Here is a 22,119-nt window from a genome sequence, read left to right on the forward strand (position 1 = left end):
AACCATGCAGAACTCAGCAGCGAGACTCATCTTCAACCTCCCACACAGAACTCACATTACACCTCACCTCAGGAAACTGAACTGGCTCCTGATAGACAAATGCGCTCAATTCAAACTTCCAATACACACATTCAAGACACTACACAACTCCTTTCACCGCCCACCCAGACACTTCTGCTCTGCAGGACACCTATTCATACACATCTCACACATATACATTGTTCTCTTATATCATAAAGCGAGGAATTACCGCCCACTCCACACCAGAGCCTCTTCACTTCTGAAGCTGAAGATCTAATCTTTAAGTTAATCAACATACTATAGGCATGGTTAGGAACACGTACCTACTAGGTTTTTAAGGAAGAAGATGGTGTTTGGTGGATGAACATACAAAGCCTAAAGCTCACTCAAACGCCACGCTGAGGTGATATCAACTAGAAACATGATTTTGATGGTGAGGAACCATAAGGAAAAGCTGAGAACTGGCTTAAACAAAGTATGCATTGTTGGAAATGGCCCTTTTTGCAGGGTTATCCCCAAACTCTTTCTCTTCCTATTTTTCTGACCCTCTTTTTGTTGGCTTCAGGACTCTGGGGATTTTACCACTGCAAATCAGTGCTAAAGTGCATGTGCTCTCTTCTCTAAAGCTTGATATAATTGGCTTACATCTGTTTGGCATATTTAATTTACCTGTAAGGCCCTTGCAAAGTGGTATACCATAAACCCAGGGCCTGTAAATTAAATGTTAGTAGTGGGCCTGCAGCGCTGATTGCGCCACCCGCAGAAGTAGCTTTTTATACTTGTCTCAGGCCTGCCACTGCTGGTCCTGCATGCGCAGTTCACTGCCACATTGACTTGGCAAGTCAAACTACTTGCCAAGGTCTAAACCCTCTTTTTTCTACACCCACGTCACCCCTAAGGTAGGCCCTAGATAGCCCTATAGGCAGGGTGCAGTATATGTAAAAGGTAGGACATGTACCTTATTGTTTTTGCATGCCCTAGTAGGGACAAACAGCCTATTTTGTTTTTCACTACTGTGAGTGCTGCTCCTCTCCTAGGTTTCCATTGGGAATTCCCTTATATATGTCTAAGTGGTAGTTTCTGATCTGTAAGGAGTAGCATGGGCATGTCTAGTATGCTTGGAATGTTAGTGGGAAATCCTGCTTACTGGTGTAGTTGGATTTTACATTACTATTTTAGAAATGCCATTTTTAGAAAGTGGGCATTTCCCTATGCTTATATCTCTAGTCCTTTACAGCCTGACTCCTATCCACGTCTGGGGCAGAGTGACAGCTCTACTTGGTGCATGCTTTCTAGACAGCCATAACACAGGAAGGGCTGGGTGTGACATAAGAAGCATTTGCATGCTGATAGTCATCCTGGGCTGGGGAGAGGGAGGGCCTTTCTTACCTTACATGTGAATAGGCTGTGTCCTGCCCTCGCACAATGGGCTGCACCTGCAGGGTATCCCGAAGTCAGGCCTTCCTCTGCCAAAGGTACTGCGGGTGAGTGGGACACAGAGTACTGGAGCCGCCCTAGCTCCCTCATGAACTGCTCAGGTTGTAGGAGGAGTGTCGCTTGGGTGGCCCCTAAACACTTAGGAACTCTTGCTGTGTAGCTATTTTAGCTATAGTTTTATACACGTTTTTTCAGCGAACTAGGCCTGCCGCTGTGCACTTTAACCTAGATATATTTTATTAAGCTTTCTTTTTATTATTTTAACAATAGCCACATTTGCGGTCTTGTTTTATTTTCTCTATCTAGCTGTTCTTTGCCTAGACCAGCACTGCGTTCTTAAACAAGACATTTCTTTCTATCTGTGCTTTTCTCAAGGCTGTAGTAAGATAGATTGCCGGCAAAAGTGGTACACTTTGGTGGTCATTCTGACCCTGGCGGTCTTTGACCGCCAGGGCGGAGGACCGCGGGAGCTCCGCCGACAGGCCGGCGGTGCTCCAATGGGGATTCCGACCGCGGCGGTAAAGCCGCGGTCGGACCGGCACCACTGGCGGGGTCCCGCCAGTGTACCGCGGCCCCATTGAATCCTCCGCGGCGGCGCAGCTTGCTGCACCGCCGCGGGGATTCCGACCCCCCCTACCGCCATCCAGATCCCGGCGGTCGGACCGCCGAGATCCGGATGGCGGTAGGGGGGGTCGCGGGGCCCCTGGGGGCCCCTGCAGTGCCCATGCCACTGGCATGGGCACTGCAGGGGCCCCCGTAAGAGGGCCCCTACATGTATTTCACTGTCTGCTGCGCAGACAGTGAAATACGCGACGGGTGCAACTGCACCCGTCGCACAGCTTCCACTCCGCCGGCTCGATTCCGAGCCGGCTTCATCGTGGAAGCCTCTTTCCCGCTGGGCTGGCTGGCGGTCTGAAGGCGACCGCCCGCCAGCCCAGCGGGAAAGTCAGAATTACCGCCGCGGTCTTTCGACCGCGGAACGGTAACCTTACGGCGGGACTTTGGCGGGCGGCCTCCGCCGCCCGCCAAGGTCAGAATGAGGGCCTTTGTCTCTAACGTTCACAAAAACATACACACTCTTACGTGTGGATCCTTTCTTGGAACATCAGCTGTTTTATTATAAAAACACTACTTTGACCCATGTATGTTACAGGGAGATTCCAGCCAGACGACCACGACTGTATGCTGATTGCTGAGTACTTCGCTGCAGCTGCTTATGTAGACTACAGGCCTCCTGCTCAGGTATGAGGGAGGATGTCTTCCCAGGGGAACCTGAAGGGCAGAATTAGAGCTTAACATGCTGTGCTCTAACATAGTCTAGGTAGGAACTATTCTTAAAAACCGTAGTGACAACATGGTAGCAATATTTTTGTGTTTCACTCTCCGTGTCACAATTTTGATCCTGTCATGCTTCATCGTCCTAGTTATTGTAATACATGCTTTATTATCTAAGATGCAGTTACTTCAATAAAACTGTATTGAACTATATTCTGCCTCTGATTGTCCTTGCATATGTGAGACTAATGTAACTGAGAGAAACGGATGAGATCTGAGTGACCACGATTTCCCTGAGTATTCATTTGTGTCATGTGCTCGGTTGCCCAATCATCCTTGCTCATGGGTAGAGATGAGGCACTGCTAATTAGCCGGAAGAAAACCCAGATTAGGCCGACAGGTGTCACCTACTGTGGGGTCAGACTCAGTCACTTAGTACAAGTGATTCTGCCGCCCAAATCCAGTAGTCTCATTACGATAATGAGAACATACATAACACTCTCACCAACTGGAGTCAGTACTTACTTTGGTGACTTTGGATCACTAGACCGGTGTGACCCCCACAGCTGCCCGGCGCATAGCGGGCAGCTGGAACTCACTAGTATTCCATTCTTGAGGACCCAGTGGAAGATCTCCATAGAACTGCATATAAATTACCGTAATGGGCGTAGTAGGCACGCAGGAGTTCCTGCAGCCTACGATTCTGGTTCTTGCTGTATAATGGTTACTAGGAGCCCTGGTAAGCTGGGCCCTATGTTTTCAGGGTGATACTTGTGTTTGACCCCTAAAATGCCATCACAATATCAGCGTCAGGTGGTACTGGATATGCTTGTTGTTACAGATTCATGTCCCTAATTGTGAGCGGTGTGATGTTTGCTTTGCATTTTCCGAGTGCTTAACCATATCATAGTACTGACAACCTATGTGCAACAATTATGACTTATGGTGCTTTGATCCAAGAAATATATATATATATAATAAATATATCCCCACTATATAGATACATATTTTTTATATGATTTAGTATTGTGTCTCTTTTGTGGTGTATTTATTGTCACTGGTGGGAGTGTGTTGCGCAAATCTTGGCCAAGCTACCGGGGGCAAGAATGGGTTATCTTTGGGGTTTAACTTACTTGCCCTGACTAGAATGGTGGGTTCTGCCTGGTTTAGGTGCATACCCTAACCAACCATAAACCCCATTTCTAACACACATCAAATAAATAAGAACAAGTTGAGGTCCCATTGGGGCATCACAAAAGGAAAAAGGGAAAACAGATGCTGCAACCCTTTTAAAAACCTCATCACAACCAGTGATATAAACAATGAAGGTTGGTCAGACAATCGCAGGAAGGCTGAAAGATATCCTTTAACCATGCCCAAAGCAATGCCTTGCCGGAGAAGAGACAGAACAAACAACAGGAGACTGGGCCTGTCAATTTGGTGTGCGCCACATCAAACCACAACTTGTCCCAGCATCAGGCGTTTACAGCCTTTGCCGAGAGCCACCTTGTTACCAATATAACATTAACTACCTCCGGAGGGAGACTGAAGGCATTCAGCTGGCATCTCTCAATCCCCATGCATGAAGGGGTAGATTGTGAAGGCCAGGGTGGAGAACCCCACCTTTCTGCTGCAACAGTCGATCCTCCCAGAGGGGCAGCTCATTGGGGGTCAGATGCAGAAAGCTAGGAGCTTTGGATACCATGCTTAGCCTGGGGTCACCAAGTTGACCTGGGGCCAGTCAGTTCCGATCTTCTTAAGAACTCGGAGCAGTGTGGTACCAGCAGAAAGACTTAGAGTACCGAATTCCACCAGAGGTAGAACACTTCTCCGAGCTAGAGCCTGTTCTCAGCAATGGTGAACAGATCAAGCCAAGGTTTTCCACATCATGGAAAAGACCTTAAGCCACTGCCGGGCATATCCACCGCTCATGGGCTGCTAGGCGCCACTGTCTGTGTTTGTCCAACCTGGTGTTCAATGAGCCTGATTGTGGTTCATCACCAGGAACATTCCTTGGTGGTTTAGCCAGTTCCAGAGGAGCAAGACCATGACCCTTTGTTGCAGTACCACATGCAGTGGTGTTGTCCATAAGCATCTGTACCAGACTTCCCTTGATGGACAGCAGGAAGGCTTTCAGTGCCAAGTGGATAGCCCTCACCTCCAGAAGATTGATATGGAGCCTGGACTCTGCCGAGGACCAAAGGGCTGTGACCTCCACCTCTCCTAGGTGACAGTACCCAGCACAGAATTGATGCATCTGTCCCCACTGTCAGCTATGGGTGGGGAAGGAAGAGGGGACTGCCGCTGACCCAGTCCCGTCCAGTAACCACCACTACAGATCTTTCCCAGTCTCCTCAAAATTTGAGTTTGCTTGAAGAGGTCCCTTTAATGTTGGGCCCACTGGGCCTTTAGATCTCACCACAGAGCCCATATGTGCCACCTGGTGTGCTCAACTAGCAGGCCATCAGTCCATCAATCCCAGCAGCTTCAGAGTCATCCTCACTGTAACCCGGGCTGTGGCTGAAAGATCAGAACCATAGCCTGAATGTATTGTGCTCACTTTCCCAGGGGAAAGGCATGAAGCCAGACCATGTCCAGAACAGCGGTGTTGAAGGGGAGTGTCTGAAAAGGAGTCAGTGACTTCGGCACATTGATAGGATGACAGGAGGTTTGCTGCAGTCTGGTGGTGGTTGATGACTGCTTGAGGTGAGTTCACCTTAAGCAGCCAATCATCAAAGTGGGAAAAGACAGGGGCACCTGACCTCCGAAGGCGTGCTGCTACCACTGCCATCACTTCAGGGAACACCAGAAGGGCGCTGTGGTGACCAAAAGGGGGTTACAGTGAACTGAAAATGCCTTGTCCCACCACACACCCCTGTTAACGTTGATGGTTGGCAGGACAGTTGTATGGAGATAAGCATGTTGCAGGTCCAGCAACACCATCTAGTCTAGATGGTTGAGGGTAGACAAGACCTGGGTGAGGGTAAATATTTTGTTGAGATGGCACATATATAAAATAGGCCGAAGACCCCCGACCTTCTTGGGCACATGAAAGAAACGGGAATAACAACCACTCCCTACTTTTGAGATTGACAACCTCTTGACATCCCCTTTGGCCAAAAGGGCATGCACTTCCTCTGCAAAATAGAGGGATGGTCCTTCATCAGTTGCTTGGTGGATGGAGGAAGGTGTTGTGAGGACGAAAGAAGGGTGAGGCATAACCTTTGCTGGTAATCTACAGGACCCACCTAGCTGACGTGATCACTTGCCAGTCTGGATAGAATGAAAGCATTCTGCCTCCTACTGGGTGGATGTGGCCCTGCAATGGCACACTAAAGAGGTATAATAGGTGGGTCTCCAACAGGGTAAGTGGGCAGAGGACTGAGCGGCACGCTGACCTTGGCCACGAGGCGGTGGGTACCTCGGTCTCTCCCACAAAACTGCAAGTTCCTTGCTGGGGCAGGACAGGCTTATTGTAAGGGATACCTAGGCCAAAGCCATGAAACGAACAGTGGAATTGTTGCGGCTGGTGAGGCTGGACAGAGAAGCGTAGAAAGTGAGCAGTAGCACTACTCTCCTTGAAGTTTTCAATGGCAGAGTCAGCATAGTCCCCAAACAAGCGAGTCCCATCAAATGTCAAGTCCATCAGGGAGGACTAGATGTCGCCTGAGAACACAGGCGATTTCAACCACGCATGGTGACAAATGGCAATGCTGGTGCATATAGTTCGCCCAACGCACATGGTGGTGTCCAAACCAAAATGAATTATGGACTTGGTCACATCACGACCATCTTCAATCATCTGCAAAAGGACAGGGCAAGGGTTTTCTGGTACATTAGGGAGGACCTGTGCCACTGAATCCCAAAGGGCATGATTATAACGATCCAACAAACAGGAGGTGTTGATCAATTGCCAGGCCAAATTGGCTGATGAGAAGAGGAATTTTCCAAAGGTCTCCATTCTCTTTGATTCCTTATCGGGTGAAGTAATAGGAAAATTGTTGGGGTTGGTCTGGATGGTGGAAGCCTACACCACAAGGCTGTCTAGAAAAAGGTGCTGCAACAAAAATGCTGGGTCACCTGAAGCAGGACACTGGCACCTGGTAATTTCTCTATTAATTAGAGGGGCATTACAAGGTTTGGCCCAAGCCCCTAGAAAAGTATTTGGCAGGGCCTCATTGAATGGGAGGAACAGTTCAAAAGTAGTCTGGACTGGTCACAGTCAGCACAATTGTTTTTCCTTCCATGGGGAGCTGGAGATAAAGGGCTACAGCTGCCTTATGCATATCCATAGCATGAGAAGCAGATTTGTCCATGGCTGGGAAGGAAAGAACAGGGCCATCTCCACGGAGGTATCTAGCCCACTAGCCTCCTGCAAGTCCTCAAACCAATTCTGCTTAGCATAGGAGTGAGCAAACTACTCACCTTCGTCACAGTCATTGTAAGAGTCAGTGCCAAAGAGGAAATGCGATTATTATTGCCTGCAATGTGGAAGTTCAAGTGAAGGGTCTGGTGCCTCGTTCGGATTCAGGCGGGGCATCGGCCAGACTCAGACAGGCATCGATTCAGCGATGGAGAGGACAATGAAACTGCCTCCTTGAAGGGGTGAGGTCAGCATTAGTGTTGATGTACCCAGGCCTGATGTGGGTCTGGGCACCCAGAGAGACGTTTGAACTGGAGTCAAGGGCTGAAGTGGCTCAGAGTCTAGCTGGCGCCACAGGTGAATCTGCCAGTAGTAGTCCAGGTTGAAGGCCTCTCTGCTCCATGGGGCCCAAAGGCCTACTAGAAGGAGTCGGTAGGGATTTGAAGAGCCGGACTTTTGCTGTGCAGAATTCTTCGATGTGGCATGGCGTGGCTGAAGGCCCCGGAAACTTGGGTTGTGCCGGAACCACATCTTGATCAATAGAATCCACCAGATTAGAATCCAGGTAGAGGCCCTCAAATTGATCATTGCATACCTCACCATAAGAACCTAGAGAATCGGTATCCCACTGTTCACCACAATACCCAAGATGATCATCTGCAGCATTCCCCAAGGATCATCCCTCAGCCCCCACCCTCTTTAACACTACATGAATCCCTTGGCCAATACCATCCGATCGCATGGACTCAACATCATCTCCTTCGTCAACGACAGCCAGATGATCCTCTCGCTGTCAGAAGATCCTTTTACCGCCTGAACCAACTTCCAAAGATGTATGGTAAACATCGCTGACTTGATGAAAGATAACTGTCTCAAGTTCAACACGGACATAATGGAAGTCCTCATCTTTAGGAATAACACCTTGCCATAGAAAGACGTGGTGGCCTGCTGAAATCTATCAACCCCCCCCCGACAGACCACTCCCACAACCTTGACATCATCTTGGACAACAAGAAACAGATACACAGTCTCATCTGTCTGCTTCCACACCCTATGCACGCTCCAGAAGATCTTCAGCTTCCAGTCAACACCAGAAGGTCCGTCAAACAGCAGGCTGGAATATGAGAACACACTTCATGTTGGGATCACTGCACACCTCCTGAAGAGACTACAGACCATACAAAACTCAGCAGCAAGACTCATCCTCGACCTCCCCAGATGGACCCACATCACACTGTTGCTTGAATAAGAATTGACCGTAAAAAACGCAAGACAAGAGGCCAGGAGAGCAGTTACAGAACCGGGGTCTCTCAATGTACATCGGATTGAAGCAGGTTTTATACATTTCTCTGCGGTCCATGAAGCCATAAAAGACATTCTTTTCTTAGTAAAAAAATGTGAACAGTTGCCATGGAGACATAAATACAATTCCAAATAGGGAACGCAGGTGAGCCTCGACCTGACATGGACACAATGTGGGACAGCGAGAACATGTCCCGATGTCTAGCCTGAGGGGCGCGTGGTCACTGCGTGTGCTGTATGCTGATTGGCTAAGGGTTCCTAACTACATGTGGCATCTAAATTTATAGCGTTTTTGGGAATGCACCCATCCCTCTGGCCACGTACATTTTATTGGGGCCAATCTCTGGGGAGCATTGTGGTTTTGCTGCCTACTTGTGGGATCTGATCTAAATTTTCCTGTTTGTGTGTTTGGCTGCCGACTAAGTGTCACCTCACCTGTGATTTGTCAGTCATCAAACTGAGGCTTAGGTCTCAGAGCCTACCTGACCACGTACCTATGTGCTGAAGATGACGGAGAGTTCATGACAGGGGTATCTAATAATGGTGATGCAACTTTGTTTGTGTATATAAATGTATCGCTGTGCGCGTCAACATCAATTAATTTATTACTAACATTCCCACCTCTAGTTTAATTTTAAACTACACCATCAACCCTGTATGTCATGACAGTCACATTGTCTGTACCTTGCTGTCCCACTTCCCTTGCTACTTGTACTTTACCCAATTTGAGGACTGCATTTTGGAAGTAGGAAACCCCCACATGCAGGAAACCACACAAAAACAGTAACATGATGAAAACAGGCAACAATGACTTGCACAGACCATTCAGCCATGGGGGAGCCAGGAGAACCAGTTCGTAAACCACTCCTGTTCAGGGGCCCTCCGTCTTCATGCATGTTTTTCAGTAGTAGGTGCAATACTTGAATGGCAATAGTCAGAGTTCCATTGTCCATGTCATTGGCAGGTATAAAAGTGCAGCAAGATGCACCAATCTTCGCACACACTCCGCCCTCCATTGAGGTAATCAAGTCTAACACATACCGATGTAGTATCACCATGAGGCAGATGGCTCTCAGTTCTTCCTTGATAGCAATAAGGCTGAGCTCAGTGCTGTTCCTCATTTTAAGCATCTCCCACCAGGTTATTTGCAACCAGCGCGTATTTGCTTTTGACTGCAAGGTGAAGAAGGATATGCACCCTCCCGCCAATATTTGGGCTTCTGTGAACAGTATAAACTTCTCAGGAATGTCCTTTTACTGAGCCCAGCCAATATAATCAGCAATTCTTTTTCTTCGAGCTCATTGCAACAGTGTTGTTTCCTTTCTTTGCTGGTGTTGGTACAGTTCAGACAGATCTTCTCCGGGGATGACCAGGGTTGGAGTGTGTATGGTGACGCAGGAGCAGAGGCCATGTCATCCAGGGACGAGCTGGGTGTAAGTAAACTTGCAGCACTGCCAATAGTTGTCCATCAGGGCGGAGGTGCCCCATTGCATGTCCGGAATGTGCAGTATTGTGCCATAGTTTTCGTTATTGCCAGGCTTGGATGGTTCCTTTGCCTCTGAAACATAACAGTTTGAGTTTCCAGACAATTAGGGACTGCTCCTTCCCTTCTATCCACGTGTACCTATCTATCTCAGTGTCCCAGATGTCCTGATATGGGATATCTATGCTGTTATTTAACCCTCCCCTACAAGACTCATTTCCCTTCCTATCATCAAGGTGGATAGCCCTGCACTGAAACGCCATGTCTGAGGTCCATTTGTTGTTAACAAAGACAGCCCCAGGCATGCTAAGGGTCATCCTGGGACCACAAATGGAAGCAGGAGTGGATGTGTTTGTGCACTGGTTAGGTGGTTTAGCTACCTCCAAGAATCTCTGCTCGGGAAAGTCTCAGGGCCAAACAGTATTCCTCTATAGCTCCCTTCCTGCGCGTCCTGTCTAGCCCAGTTTGGATATCACTAGGCTCAGTGAAAAGGTACAGTGCTGTAGGATTGATCTCGTAGCGGGTCAGATTTACTACTACCCTATGGGGCTCTAGGTTGTATTTTGGCCCTAATTCTACATAGGTGCAGATGGAGAAGGCATTTTCAGTTTTTGCAGGGGCTACCTCTTGAGATAAGTAAAACCTATCTGCGCCTACTGCATGTGATATCAGCAAAGACATAACATGACCTGGTTGATGTCTTGGCGCCCACAGCGGTCATGTGCTGATACCACGTGTTGTGTAAAAGAGTGCTGTGTACTGCGTGTATGATACTAGTGTTGGGTGCGGTTTAGTTAAAGGTGATGCAAGCGGGGTGACATTTTTTTAATAGACTCCATTAGACTACACTGTTCTTTGGAAATGCACGGATGTGTTAGCATCCTTAGTAAACAGAAGATGTATACATGCAAAAAAACGTATAACTTATGAAACATTGTAGGCCTTGAGCTGATTTGGGCTGAGATGTCTGTGGTCTTCTGGTGATGGGAGTTTCTTGGTTGGAAAACAGTTTGAAAAATTCTTTGGGAGCAAAGTGTGGTTCGAGATCCTGTTGGGGGTATGGATGTGAAAGTCCTTGGGGCGTATTGTGGCCTTGAGCCTGTTGGATGTAAAAAAGTTCATTGGAGCAGTTTGTGGCTTTTAATCCTGCGGGGAGTACTGGTGCGGCTGTTGAGAAGGTGATGGTCCACTGTAGAGGATGTGACTTAGTGGCTCGACTCCAGACCTGTTGGGCAAGAGCTATGTTTGGTTGTTTTAAAAGAAAAGAACATTACATCTTTGCATGTCGCCAATTATTGCTTAGGAATTTCAGTGTTTTCTGTGATTTTGGTAAGGCACCAGAAGGTGGCCCCTCTTTGGAATAACTGGTCTGGAAAAAATGGGTTATTGTTTATGGACGTTTTGTATTTTTTTGTGTCATTGGGTCCCCCGCTTCTCCTCCCTGCTTGGTCACGTGTACATCTGAATGTATGCTTTCCAGGGTGACTGTTGTGCATGAGCGTGATTTTAACTTTTAGCTGGTGCTCTGTTGGCGTTGCCAGCCCTCCAGTGCTCTAGTGTGCAGATGGGGGTGTCATCTGTGTGGGTAGTGTTTTTGACCTACACGTGCACGGTGGTGTAAAAGAGGAGGTGTGTTTCACTGAACATTGGTAGACGAACACAACGTGCCCTGAAGTCATGTGTAGACCCCTCTAGTCCCGGCATGTGCCGTGCAATGTGACCCTCCCAAGTGGCGCCAGGTGTCCTAACTATGCCCTTTTCTCTAGGCTTCCTTTGGGCTAGCTTTGGGCTTCTTTGTTTGGTTCTTGGGCATTTCCATAGACCTCTGATCTTCACTTTTGTGGACTGGAGGGAGTCAGAGAGTTGGCCGGGGCCTCTAAATGCCTCTGATTTGTGAAGTTCAAGATTGGGATTGTTGCTCCCTTCAAACAGTGTGTGAGACATTGCGTGTTCTCCCATTGCTAGGCCTGCTGCAGGGGCCCACATATTTCTGCGCTCTACTCTGCTAGGAGCTGTGATGGGTATTTTTGGACTCCCTTCCCTGTCACCCCTCTCTTCCTCAGACCACATCTTTTTGGTTCCACAGTCTGCTATTAGGAAGTTCTGAGGGAAAGGAGGAGACAAGGATGTAGCCGCATGGAGAGTCTGGAGCAAGGCCAGGAACTCATTGAAGTTTGCACAGGTTACTGGAATGGACTAGGACAGCTGGTTGTACTATGGACCCCCTCTACTGATTCAATGCCATGCAGTGCTCCGTAATCTGTTGGGACTCATGCATGCACTGTGAGTGTTTTGGGGTCTTCGCTATCCCGAGCGCACAGCGTACCTGACCCCCGACACTGGAAGACAGTTTTGTTTTGAAACGAAAAAGGAGAGCCCCTATTTGGCTGGGGGCTGCTGGAGGCACTATTGCTGCTCGGACTAAAAGACACTTCAGTTTGGACTAGGAGCCCGAGAAATGGGACCTTTTGACCACACTATAGGAACCTGCTCCAATTCATTTGTGGGTGCGAGGAACTGGGGTGCCTGCTTCTTTTAAGCACCAGTCAGGGAGCCGTTCCACCCTCTCTCGCCAGACTGCTGTCCCCCTGGTGTGGGGCCAACCAACCCCGTGCCCTGGGGGATAAGCAGCAGGGTGGGTCCAGGCTCCAGCAGGCACCCTGAACGACAAACTCTAGCGGGAATACCCGATTGACAGCAGCACAGCAACCCTAAATGGAGGACTCTAGTGAGGATACCCAGTCACCACTAAACAGTTAGCTACTCTAGTGCCTTGAGACCCTCACTGCTGATTTATAAATCCTTGATTGATTGAGCTATGCAGTCGGCTATGAAGTCAGTCGACTTAGAGAGCAAGAGCAAGACAGTTGCCTCTGCCCACATGCGTCAGGGAAGTGTGACTGGGCAAAACAATGGAATTCTACTTCAACTTCTTGTGTTTTTTATGCCTACTGGATGACTTGAAGCACGATAAAGACCGGCCTCTAGAGTGGCTATGTCAACTCCGGGAGCAGGTCTGGGATCAAGACTTAGACTCGGAGCGGTCTAAATGCTGCGCCTTCTTGTGCTTGGTGACAACATTTTTCCTCAACTTCCCTGATGGCCTTTAGGTTCATCGACATGCGGTCTCCGCAAGTCTGGCCCAAACCCAGCCACCACAGGTATACTTGGTGGAGATCTGTCAAAGACATCTGTTTGCATCAGTCCTTACACCGTTTAAAAACTGTTACCTTGGGGGGTGACATTTCTTGCACACTGAAATCTTTTTTGTGAGAAAAGAAAAATCAAGGTACTGGTCTCTGAGGGACTAGAAGAAGCTCTGAATCTACATTACGTGGTGAAAAAGAAAGGAACAGATGTCAATGCACAGGAGTGGCACCTATATACGCCTATATATGCCCTGCACATCACTTCTGGAGCACAGTGGTGTCAGTGCGTAGCCACACGGCACCACCTTTTAGCCGGACGAGGTACTATGGTTTCTGAATCTGAAGATGGGGAACATTCAAAAGTTCAGGAATCTGCTAGAAGTCTCTATCAGAAAACCCTTTCTAGCCCTAAATTCCACCAGTCCCTGACCCCCTTAAACCACTCACTACCCTAAACAACATCCATTCCTGAACCTTAAGAACCCTTCACCACCCGTAAACTCTACCCATCACTGAGTCATAAAAAACATCACAAGCCCTACACTACACTGTTTTGGGTTACTGAGTTGTCTCACTAGTGAAAATAGCTCAGGATTAGCCTTTTCAAATTGTTTACTAGCGAGCTGTAATAAGCTTTAGTGGTTTTAATAAACTGTTTATAATTATTGATAAGTGCTTTGGAGCAGCCATCATAAGATTATCTCCATTTACACTCAGCTTTTGCACAGTTTTTTCGCTTTCCTCAGTTCTTCTGAGTACCAAGAGGCAGAGGGTTGCTGTCTTTTGGGTTGGCGCGGTCTCTTTATGACAATGGTGGACTTGTTGACCCAGTTATCAAACTTGATAGCTCTTATATTGGTATCTGGGGAGTTAGTATCAGTGGATCGACTGAAAGCTACTTTTAATTTATTTAGAATCACTTTGTACCATGGACGAGTTGAAAAAGATGAACAATGGTTCAAATGCTGATGGGGCTTGAGGGAATAGATAAAGGAAGAGGTATCGTAGCATGCATGGTCCAAATTAAAGGCAAAGCGTGTTCTGCCTGTACGGATTTATGATTGGAAAAGATAGCATCTAAAATATGTCCTGCTATGTGTGTGGTAAGTCGTCTGCGTAGAGGTACTCAGTGAGATTGGAGGATAAGACACATTTAACACATCTTTTATCAAGGTAGCATGGGCCAGCTTGTATCAATGCAGCTGGGTTGTATCACTCAGGACACAGGCTACTGAGTCCCTGAAATTGCCCTCCACTGCCATATCCATTCTTATCTACTCCCTATGCCCTCCCTAACCCTGTGCTTTATTACACTAATTCCTGTATGGTCTTCATGAGCCAAACTCAGTACCTTGTGTCATAAAGTCCCAGGAATGTGCCTAGATGCCTCAGTAGTCCACCCTCATACGTCACCTCCTCAGGTACCCACATAAATGGAGCTGTCAGGGTCCAACTTTTTCACATAAGGCCAACGGAACACCACAAACTTCATCACTTGTTTAAGCGCATCATCCTTATTTAAACTGTTCCTGCAATCGTCCTGTTACAACGCTCCATTTAACACTAAATAAGCCTGGATTGCCATGCACACCATTTGTACATCATCTTTCTGATCACTGAGGTAATGGATAAAGTCATCCTGGAAAAAATTCTGCAGGAAAATGTTTTTTACTCAGCACATATTCCGATTTACTGTGGTATTCCTGTAAACGGAACAGTGGTGTCTGGTGACTGAAAGCAGTGGTGGGGCACAAATACAAGATGGAATTGCACCTTGTGAGGGAGCCTCAATACCCACGTATTTCCATTCACCTACTCACCCACTGCCTTTGGTCACCTACCCATTTACTCATCCACATTGTCAGCCACTGCCATTCACACAACTCTTATACACAGACACCCACATTTTCTCAGCCACTCTGTCAAGCCCTGCAAACACATTCAAACAAACACACATTGCCTCACCCATCCAGTATCCAGCAGTTTCAGTGATAAAAGGTACACGTTTATTTGAGCTGCAGATTACATGTTTAATATGACATATCACGTTATTAGTCTGCAGAAGAAATAAAACGAGCATAACTAGCTATGATAAATTACTGGAACCATTACTGCCTTTGAGAGACGAAATCACCTACAGAGGCAGTGAAAGGAGAGGAGAGCTGAGAGAACAGATTCTTTTCTTATTGTCTGTAACAAAGATAGAGCTCCAACTTACTTGTGTGCAGGGTTGTCTTTGGCATATTTATGACTTGAGGTCTTCAGGTCACACTCCTGTCTCCCAGAGAGCCCTGGACGGAGTTATTTATTGTATTTATTCAATTTCTCTGCCACAGACTGTGGATTTTCTTTGCGCAATGCCACATTCTGTACGTAGACCCTTCTGATCACACCCCACCATTTGAGTAAATAGGAAAGGGTGGAGAATAATATCGGAGTGACATGAAGTTTTCAGAAACCCGGGCTGAACAAAAAACGCTCCAGGCTGTTTACAATCAGGGCTTCTGGTGGAGGAGGAGATAAGCCAGGGACGTCACTGCGTTCTGAGAAAACGTAAGGACTTTGCGTGGGCAAGCCCTGTCAGCCCTACTGTGCAGCTTTCAGCCACGTACTGATGCAGGCGCAGTGGGGCTTTTCAAAGTGCACAACTTTCACTCCGAAAATGTTGTCCAGAAAATGTTTTACTTTCATCATGTAATTAAATTTATGCTTCACTAGAGAGGCCAGAAAAGGCTAGGGGCGCAGCCCCTGAGCCCTTGAACACCAGCCACCACTGAAACTGAACTGCCACTTGGCTGTCATTGGGAAATTCTACCTCCCCCAAAAGGAATTAAAAGTCTACTTGGGGCTTGTGGCCAGGTTGTAAAATAAAAGCTCCCCAAATGAATGTTTTACAATGATAAAGCCCCATACCCACCACACTGCCAGGACTTCCTTCTCAATGGTGGATTATGTAGCTTCTGCCCCACAAAGTGCCCTTGATGCAAAATCTACAATCTTCTCTCTCGCTTTAGCCCTTTTTGGCATGAGGACAGCGCCTAATTCCAAATTACTGGCATCCATTAATTTAACGCTGGTGCCTTCGAGATAGGACAGATACTATGGGTGCAGTTTCCCAACATCAGTTCTCACAAAGACAGCTTAGCATTCATTGCTCCAGATGTGCTTCACACTCTTCTTCAGCAGTTTCCTCGCGGGTGCCATTTACTCCAAAAAGTGTGCCACGCGCTTCAAATAATGTTCAAGGTAACCAAAGGATGATTTTAGCTGTTCGAAGCCTGAGGGGGCTGGTAGCTGTTCCATAGCACTGAAGATTTTCACTTTTGGTTTCCACCCCACTTTCTGCAGACCTACACTTGCGAGTTCTTAAGGTCAAACCATGGTCACGAAACGCCTGCGGTCCTGAACTCACCCTTAGATGGTGTTCTTCTAACTTCTTCACATAGACTAAAATATTGTTCTAGGGAACCTCGAGTGTGTGTTTGAACAGCATCCTAATGATGCATCCTCATGAAGCTGACAAAAAATACAACGGGCATTCATTTTTAGTGGAAACCCCCCTCAGACGCCACTGAGCGCTTTATATGCTTAGATTATTCACACTATACAATATGATGGTATGCAACCAACATATGAAATGAAGTAAACACATCAGCATCCGACGCAGTACAGAACGTTTTGCCAATATTGCAGGATCATTCCCAAACCGTGTACTTCGATTTAGGTCACAAACGTTTAGACACAGGCTATTTGTCTGACCTCTGCAACAAAAGCACAGTTACGAGCCACTCTGCGCTCGTAATAGGCTCAATCATGTCTAATTTGCATCTTTGCTTAAGCATGAGAGCATCCTATGTCCTTTATCCACCACCTGTATAGCCCCTTCCTTCAAGAAAAGTTTGTGCTGAAGTCGCTTTAGATTACCTGGCTGGTCAGTAAATGCATTGGGAAACTTACTGGCCCATTCCTTGGCTATAGTGACACTTATAAAGATGTTACCAACTCCAAACAACTTTGATTAATTAGTGCTGGCCTGGCAGTTCGAGCTGGACTGTTCCAACTGGAGCAGGGTCAATACTGAGGCCCTCATTATGACCGTAGCGGTCTTCTGACCGCGAGGGCCACAGTGGCGGTTTCACCGCCGATGGGCTAGCGGTGAAGACTGCCACATGATTGTGCCAACCTGCCACCTCCCCGCCGGTACCGCCAGGGCGGTTGGACCAGCTGTGCAGGAGATTAGCATCTCCAATGAAGACCGCCAGCGGTATCAGGAGTTGGCTTTCCACCAGGGTTTCCGCGAAACTAGCACCAACACAGAATCCCTAGCAAAAGGGCTACTGATGACAGGAAATTTCTTTCCTGTCACCAGCAGATGACTCCCCTCCCTGCAAGCCAAATACACCCCCCTTGCCATCAGGACACCGCCAGCTCATATTACAGGTAACAATACAGATGGTGGAGTCCTTTTGGCATGGGGGGGGCCGGTGGTGGAACCGCCCATGCGCCTCCAACCGCCAGCTCCAGCACGACTACTGGAGTATTCCCGCCCAAAATGTGGCAGAAATCCTTCAGTACATGTGATATGGGGGGCGGAAGAACATCAGCACTGGTGGTCTTCTGTCATCTGCGGCTTTGAGGGCCTGAGTTGCATATGGCTGGGTCACAAACTGAGGTGAAATGGTGTGCGAAATAACAATGGACTGGGATTTGGCCCCTCGTAATTACCAATGGCTGAGATTAATTCAAGCATTCCATCACTTTTTAAATACTTAATGAGTGTCACCCTAAGTGGGACGGGTATGTGCAGGAGTGGGTCCGCCCATACTGTCCACTGGAACCAAGCTGATGAGCCCTAACTTGGCCAAAACCGGTCTTTGGTTGCTTGATTTCCTTTTCAGGAAAGACCTGGCCTGGCAGTTTGGGATGGACTGTTCCCACTGGAGCAGGGCTCAGACTGATTGCATGTGGCTATGTCAGAATTGAGGTGGCACTGTGAGGAAAATAACAATGGGCTGGGATGTGCAACAGAATGATTACAAGTGACTGAGATTAATTCAAGTATTCTATGCATCACCTTTTGTGGGACGGGCATGCCCACACGTAATATCTGACCTCCAGTAGGGTGAAATCAGTTATGGGTTGTTTCTTTTCCAGTTCAGGGAGGACTTGCAGCGGGGGCTGAACTGTTTCTATTGGAGCAGGGTCAAGACTGGTTTGCAAACGACTGGGTCCAAACTGAGGTGACATGGTGTGCAAAATAACGATAGACTGTGATGCGGCCAGAGTAATTACCAGTGGCTGAGATTATTTCCAGCGTTCCATACATTACTTTTTGTATTCTCGGGTCCAAACTGAGGCAGCAAGGTGTGCAAAATAACAATGGACTGGGATGTGGCCCAAGTAATTACCAGTGGCTGAGATTAATTCAAGCATTTCAGCCATCACTTTTTCTATTATTTACACGAGGAAAAACACAAGTTGCAAAATCGCCAAAGCGAAGAGCACAACTATGATAAAGCCTACTCTTCACCGGGGCTGTCCTTACCAGCAGGTATTGGTGACTGCTCGTCACAAGCAGATCTTAGAAAGCATTGAAGATGTTTAGGACAATTCCTTTTCCTTCCTTGCAGCTATGGTCACACCCTGTACATGCCTGAAAGTCTGTGGAAAGCACTGAAGAGTAACAGGAAAAGGGTGTAAGGAGAGGCATTCATTCTGGTTGAAGGTAATTTGCCCCATATTCAGGGGGTTGGCAACTTTTCCACCTTGGTAGAGAAAACCCAAGCAGTGGGGGAACCATGCCAAAGATGTACAAATATTGGTATCACAGAACAAGATCTTGACTTACCTGGCGCAGAGTGCAGGCAGTCACTAGCCCCCTGGCGTGCCTGGAGACTGGCTGAAGAGCTGCAGTACCATGGAATGACATTGCTGCATCACTGAGTAAGAAGCCTGGGAGGTTGCGATAAAAATAAACAATGCATACAATAAAGGCACAGGGATAATGAGAGCTGGGGCTTGAGGCTACAAAGAGGAACGATGATGCCGAGAGTCAACTGAAGCTCAATAAAAGTAGTCATTAAAAATCACTGCAACCAGACAGCTAGCTTCTGCACATAGTGGGTCTTTATCTCCCTCTACTGGTCGGGAAGTGCTACTGCTAGGGCTATGGCTGGTTCTAGTCTGGCTGGTGCAGTCTCTGACACTGGAAATATTTTTAATAGTTGCCTATTCTATTAGTCTTTGTATTTTCCATTGGTCTCTTGTCCACCTTCTCAAGTTTGCTGTCTTCAGGGTCTTTTCTGTGCTAATGTGTATGGTACCTGATAATACTAATACATTGGCTAGGTTGAGGGGGCAACACTAGTTCCTATGCTTGGTGAGCTGTGTTGGGAACACACCACTGAGGTGGATTGTCTCCAAGAAAAGCAACCACAGCCAATGGTCCAACGAGATGGTACACTGGATCAAAAAGGCACTGTGACATTGAACCATGACAGGAGAGAGGGAGGCCGTGAGAGAAATTATAACTCACTAGTGACTGTGGGTGCATTTGATCTGCTACCAACCATCAAGAGCACCCCAGAGATTCCTCGTTCCCCCACCACCCAAATGAGCTGGGTACTGTTTCTATTGGTGACCATTAGAATTGCCCACTGTGAATTTTACCAGCATAGTTTTGTAGAAAAGTAATAAAGTAGTTTTCTTTTTGTAGGAAACTGGCTCTGTAAATACTATATCAAAATGAGATATAGTGTGCACACATTCCAGGGGTTCCCCACAGGCTTAACAGAGGCTAAAGTAGATAATACTAATGCTCTCTTTTGTGGTAGGGTGGTCGAGCAGTAGGCTTATCAGAGTGTAGTGCAAAGCATTTGTTGTACACACACAGACAATAGAAGAAGCACACACTCAATGACTTAACTCCAGACCAATGATTTTTATATAGCAAAAATATATTTTCTTAGTTTATTTTTAGAACCACAAGATTCAAGTTGCAGGTAAGGCCCTTAAAAGATTTGTATTTCACACATGTATCAATAGTACTTTGTTTGAAACGGATAAGTAAAACAGTTATTGAAATATTGGCAATAATCAGTTTTAAAAATGGACACAGTGCAATTTTCAGAAACAGTTCCTGGGGGGAAGAAAAGTTAGATCAGTTTACAGGTAAGTACAACACTTCCAGTTTCAGTCTCTGGGTTTTAGGAAATCTACCGGTTGGGGTTCTAGTTAACCCCAAACACCCACCGCCAGCAACACGGGGCGGGTTGGGTGCAGAGGTCAAAGATGAGCAATTTTAACGTGGGCTCTTATGGAGACAGGGGGTACTCGGAATCAGGCTTGCCTGCAGGTAAGTACTGACGGCTCAGAGGGCAGACCAGGGTGGATTGAAGGAGCACTGGAGGGGCCACAAGTAGGCACCAAACACACACCCCTTCAGCGACACAGGGGTGGCCAGGTGCAGGGTGCAAACAGGACGTCGGGTTTCCAATGCTGGTCTATGAGAAGACCCCGGGGTCACTCATAGGCTGCAGGTGAGGTACAGGTGGGTGTCTTGGGCACACCACCAGTTGGACAGGGAGGAGGGCTGCCTGCTGAATGTGGCTGCACTGGAGGTCGGGTTCTCCAAGGCCTGGGGGCTCTGGGTGCAGTGTGTCTTTAGGCGTCAGATATCTTTGTCCGGAGTTTTGTGGTCGGGGGGACCTCGGGATTCCCTTTGCAGGTGTCGTCGTGGAGGGGTGGAAAGGTCAACTCAGGGTGGGCACTTGCTCGCAATCACCTGAGGACCCTCTCTAGCTAGGTGGACCACCACCACCTGGACAAGGGCCATGGGCGTTGGGTGCACAGGGGTCAGGACTCAAGCTTCCAGAGTGAGGTGGGAGTCCTTGGTTGTTGTTTTTTCTTGGACAGAGCCGCTGTGCTTTGGGAGTTATTGGTCCTTATGGGCACAGGGCAGTTCTCTGGAGTTGGGCAGAGGTCGCTGGTCCCAAAGGACGTGTCACTGTTCTTTTGCAGGTGCTTTGAAGCAGGAGACAGGCCGGTAGGCCTGGAACCAAAGCAGTTGTTGTCTTCCTTCTTCTCTGCTGGGGTTTTCAGCCAAGCAGTCCTTCTCCTTGTCAGGTCACCAGGAATCTGGTGAGCTGGGTTCAGGGAGGCCGTTAAATCCTAGACTTAGGCACGTTTTAGGGATCAGAGGGCAGTAGCCAATGGCTACTGTCCCCGAGGGTGGCTACTCCCTCTTTGTGCCACTCCCTTTGGGGAGGTGGGCACAAATTTAATCATATTGGTCCCTGTCGTCCAAACCAAGATGGAGGATTTTGCAGGGAGTGGGTCACCTCAACTCTGGACACATTAGGGGTGGTCACTCCTCCTTGTTTTCCCTAATTTGCCACCAAAAGTGGGGCTTTGTCCGGGGGGGCAGGCAGCTCCACTAGCAGGAGTGCCCTTGGGCACTGTAATCCAAGGCTTGAGCCTGTGAGGCTCACCGCCAGGGGTTACAGTTCCTGTAGAGGGGAGGTGTGAAGCACAGGCTGTGTTTCTGACCGCAGAGTGCACAAAGGCACTCACCCCATGTGGTCAGAAACTTATCTGAAAGTGGCAGGCTGGCACAGACCAGTCGGTCCTACTCTAGCAGTTTGGCTAACATAAAGGGGCATTTCTAAGATGCCCTCTGTGTGCATTTTTCAATAAATCCCACACTGGCATTTGATGCCAAACTTCCCAGTATTCAGTGAAGCCATTATGGAGCTGAGGAGTTTGTAATGACAAACTCCCAGACCATATACTCAATATGGCTACACTGCACTTACAATGCCTAAGAATGGATTTAGACACTGTAGGAGCATGGTGCTCATGCAACTATGCCCTCACCTGTGGCATAGTGCACCCTGCCTTAGGGCTGTAAGGCCTACTAGAGGGGTGACTTATCTATGCCACAGGCAGTGGTTTGTGGGCATGGTACCCTGAGAGGGGTGCCATGTCAACTTATTTTTCTCACCAGCACACACAAGCTGCAAGGCAGTGTGTATGTGCTTGGTGAGGGGTCCCCTGTGGTGGCATAATGCATGCTGCAGCCCTTAGAGACC

Source organism: Pleurodeles waltl, chromosome 6 (assembly GCF_031143425.1).
Source record: "Pleurodeles waltl isolate 20211129_DDA chromosome 6, aPleWal1.hap1.20221129, whole genome shotgun sequence".
NCBI classification, from domain to species: domain Eukaryota; kingdom Metazoa; phylum Chordata; class Amphibia; order Caudata; family Salamandridae; genus Pleurodeles; species Pleurodeles waltl.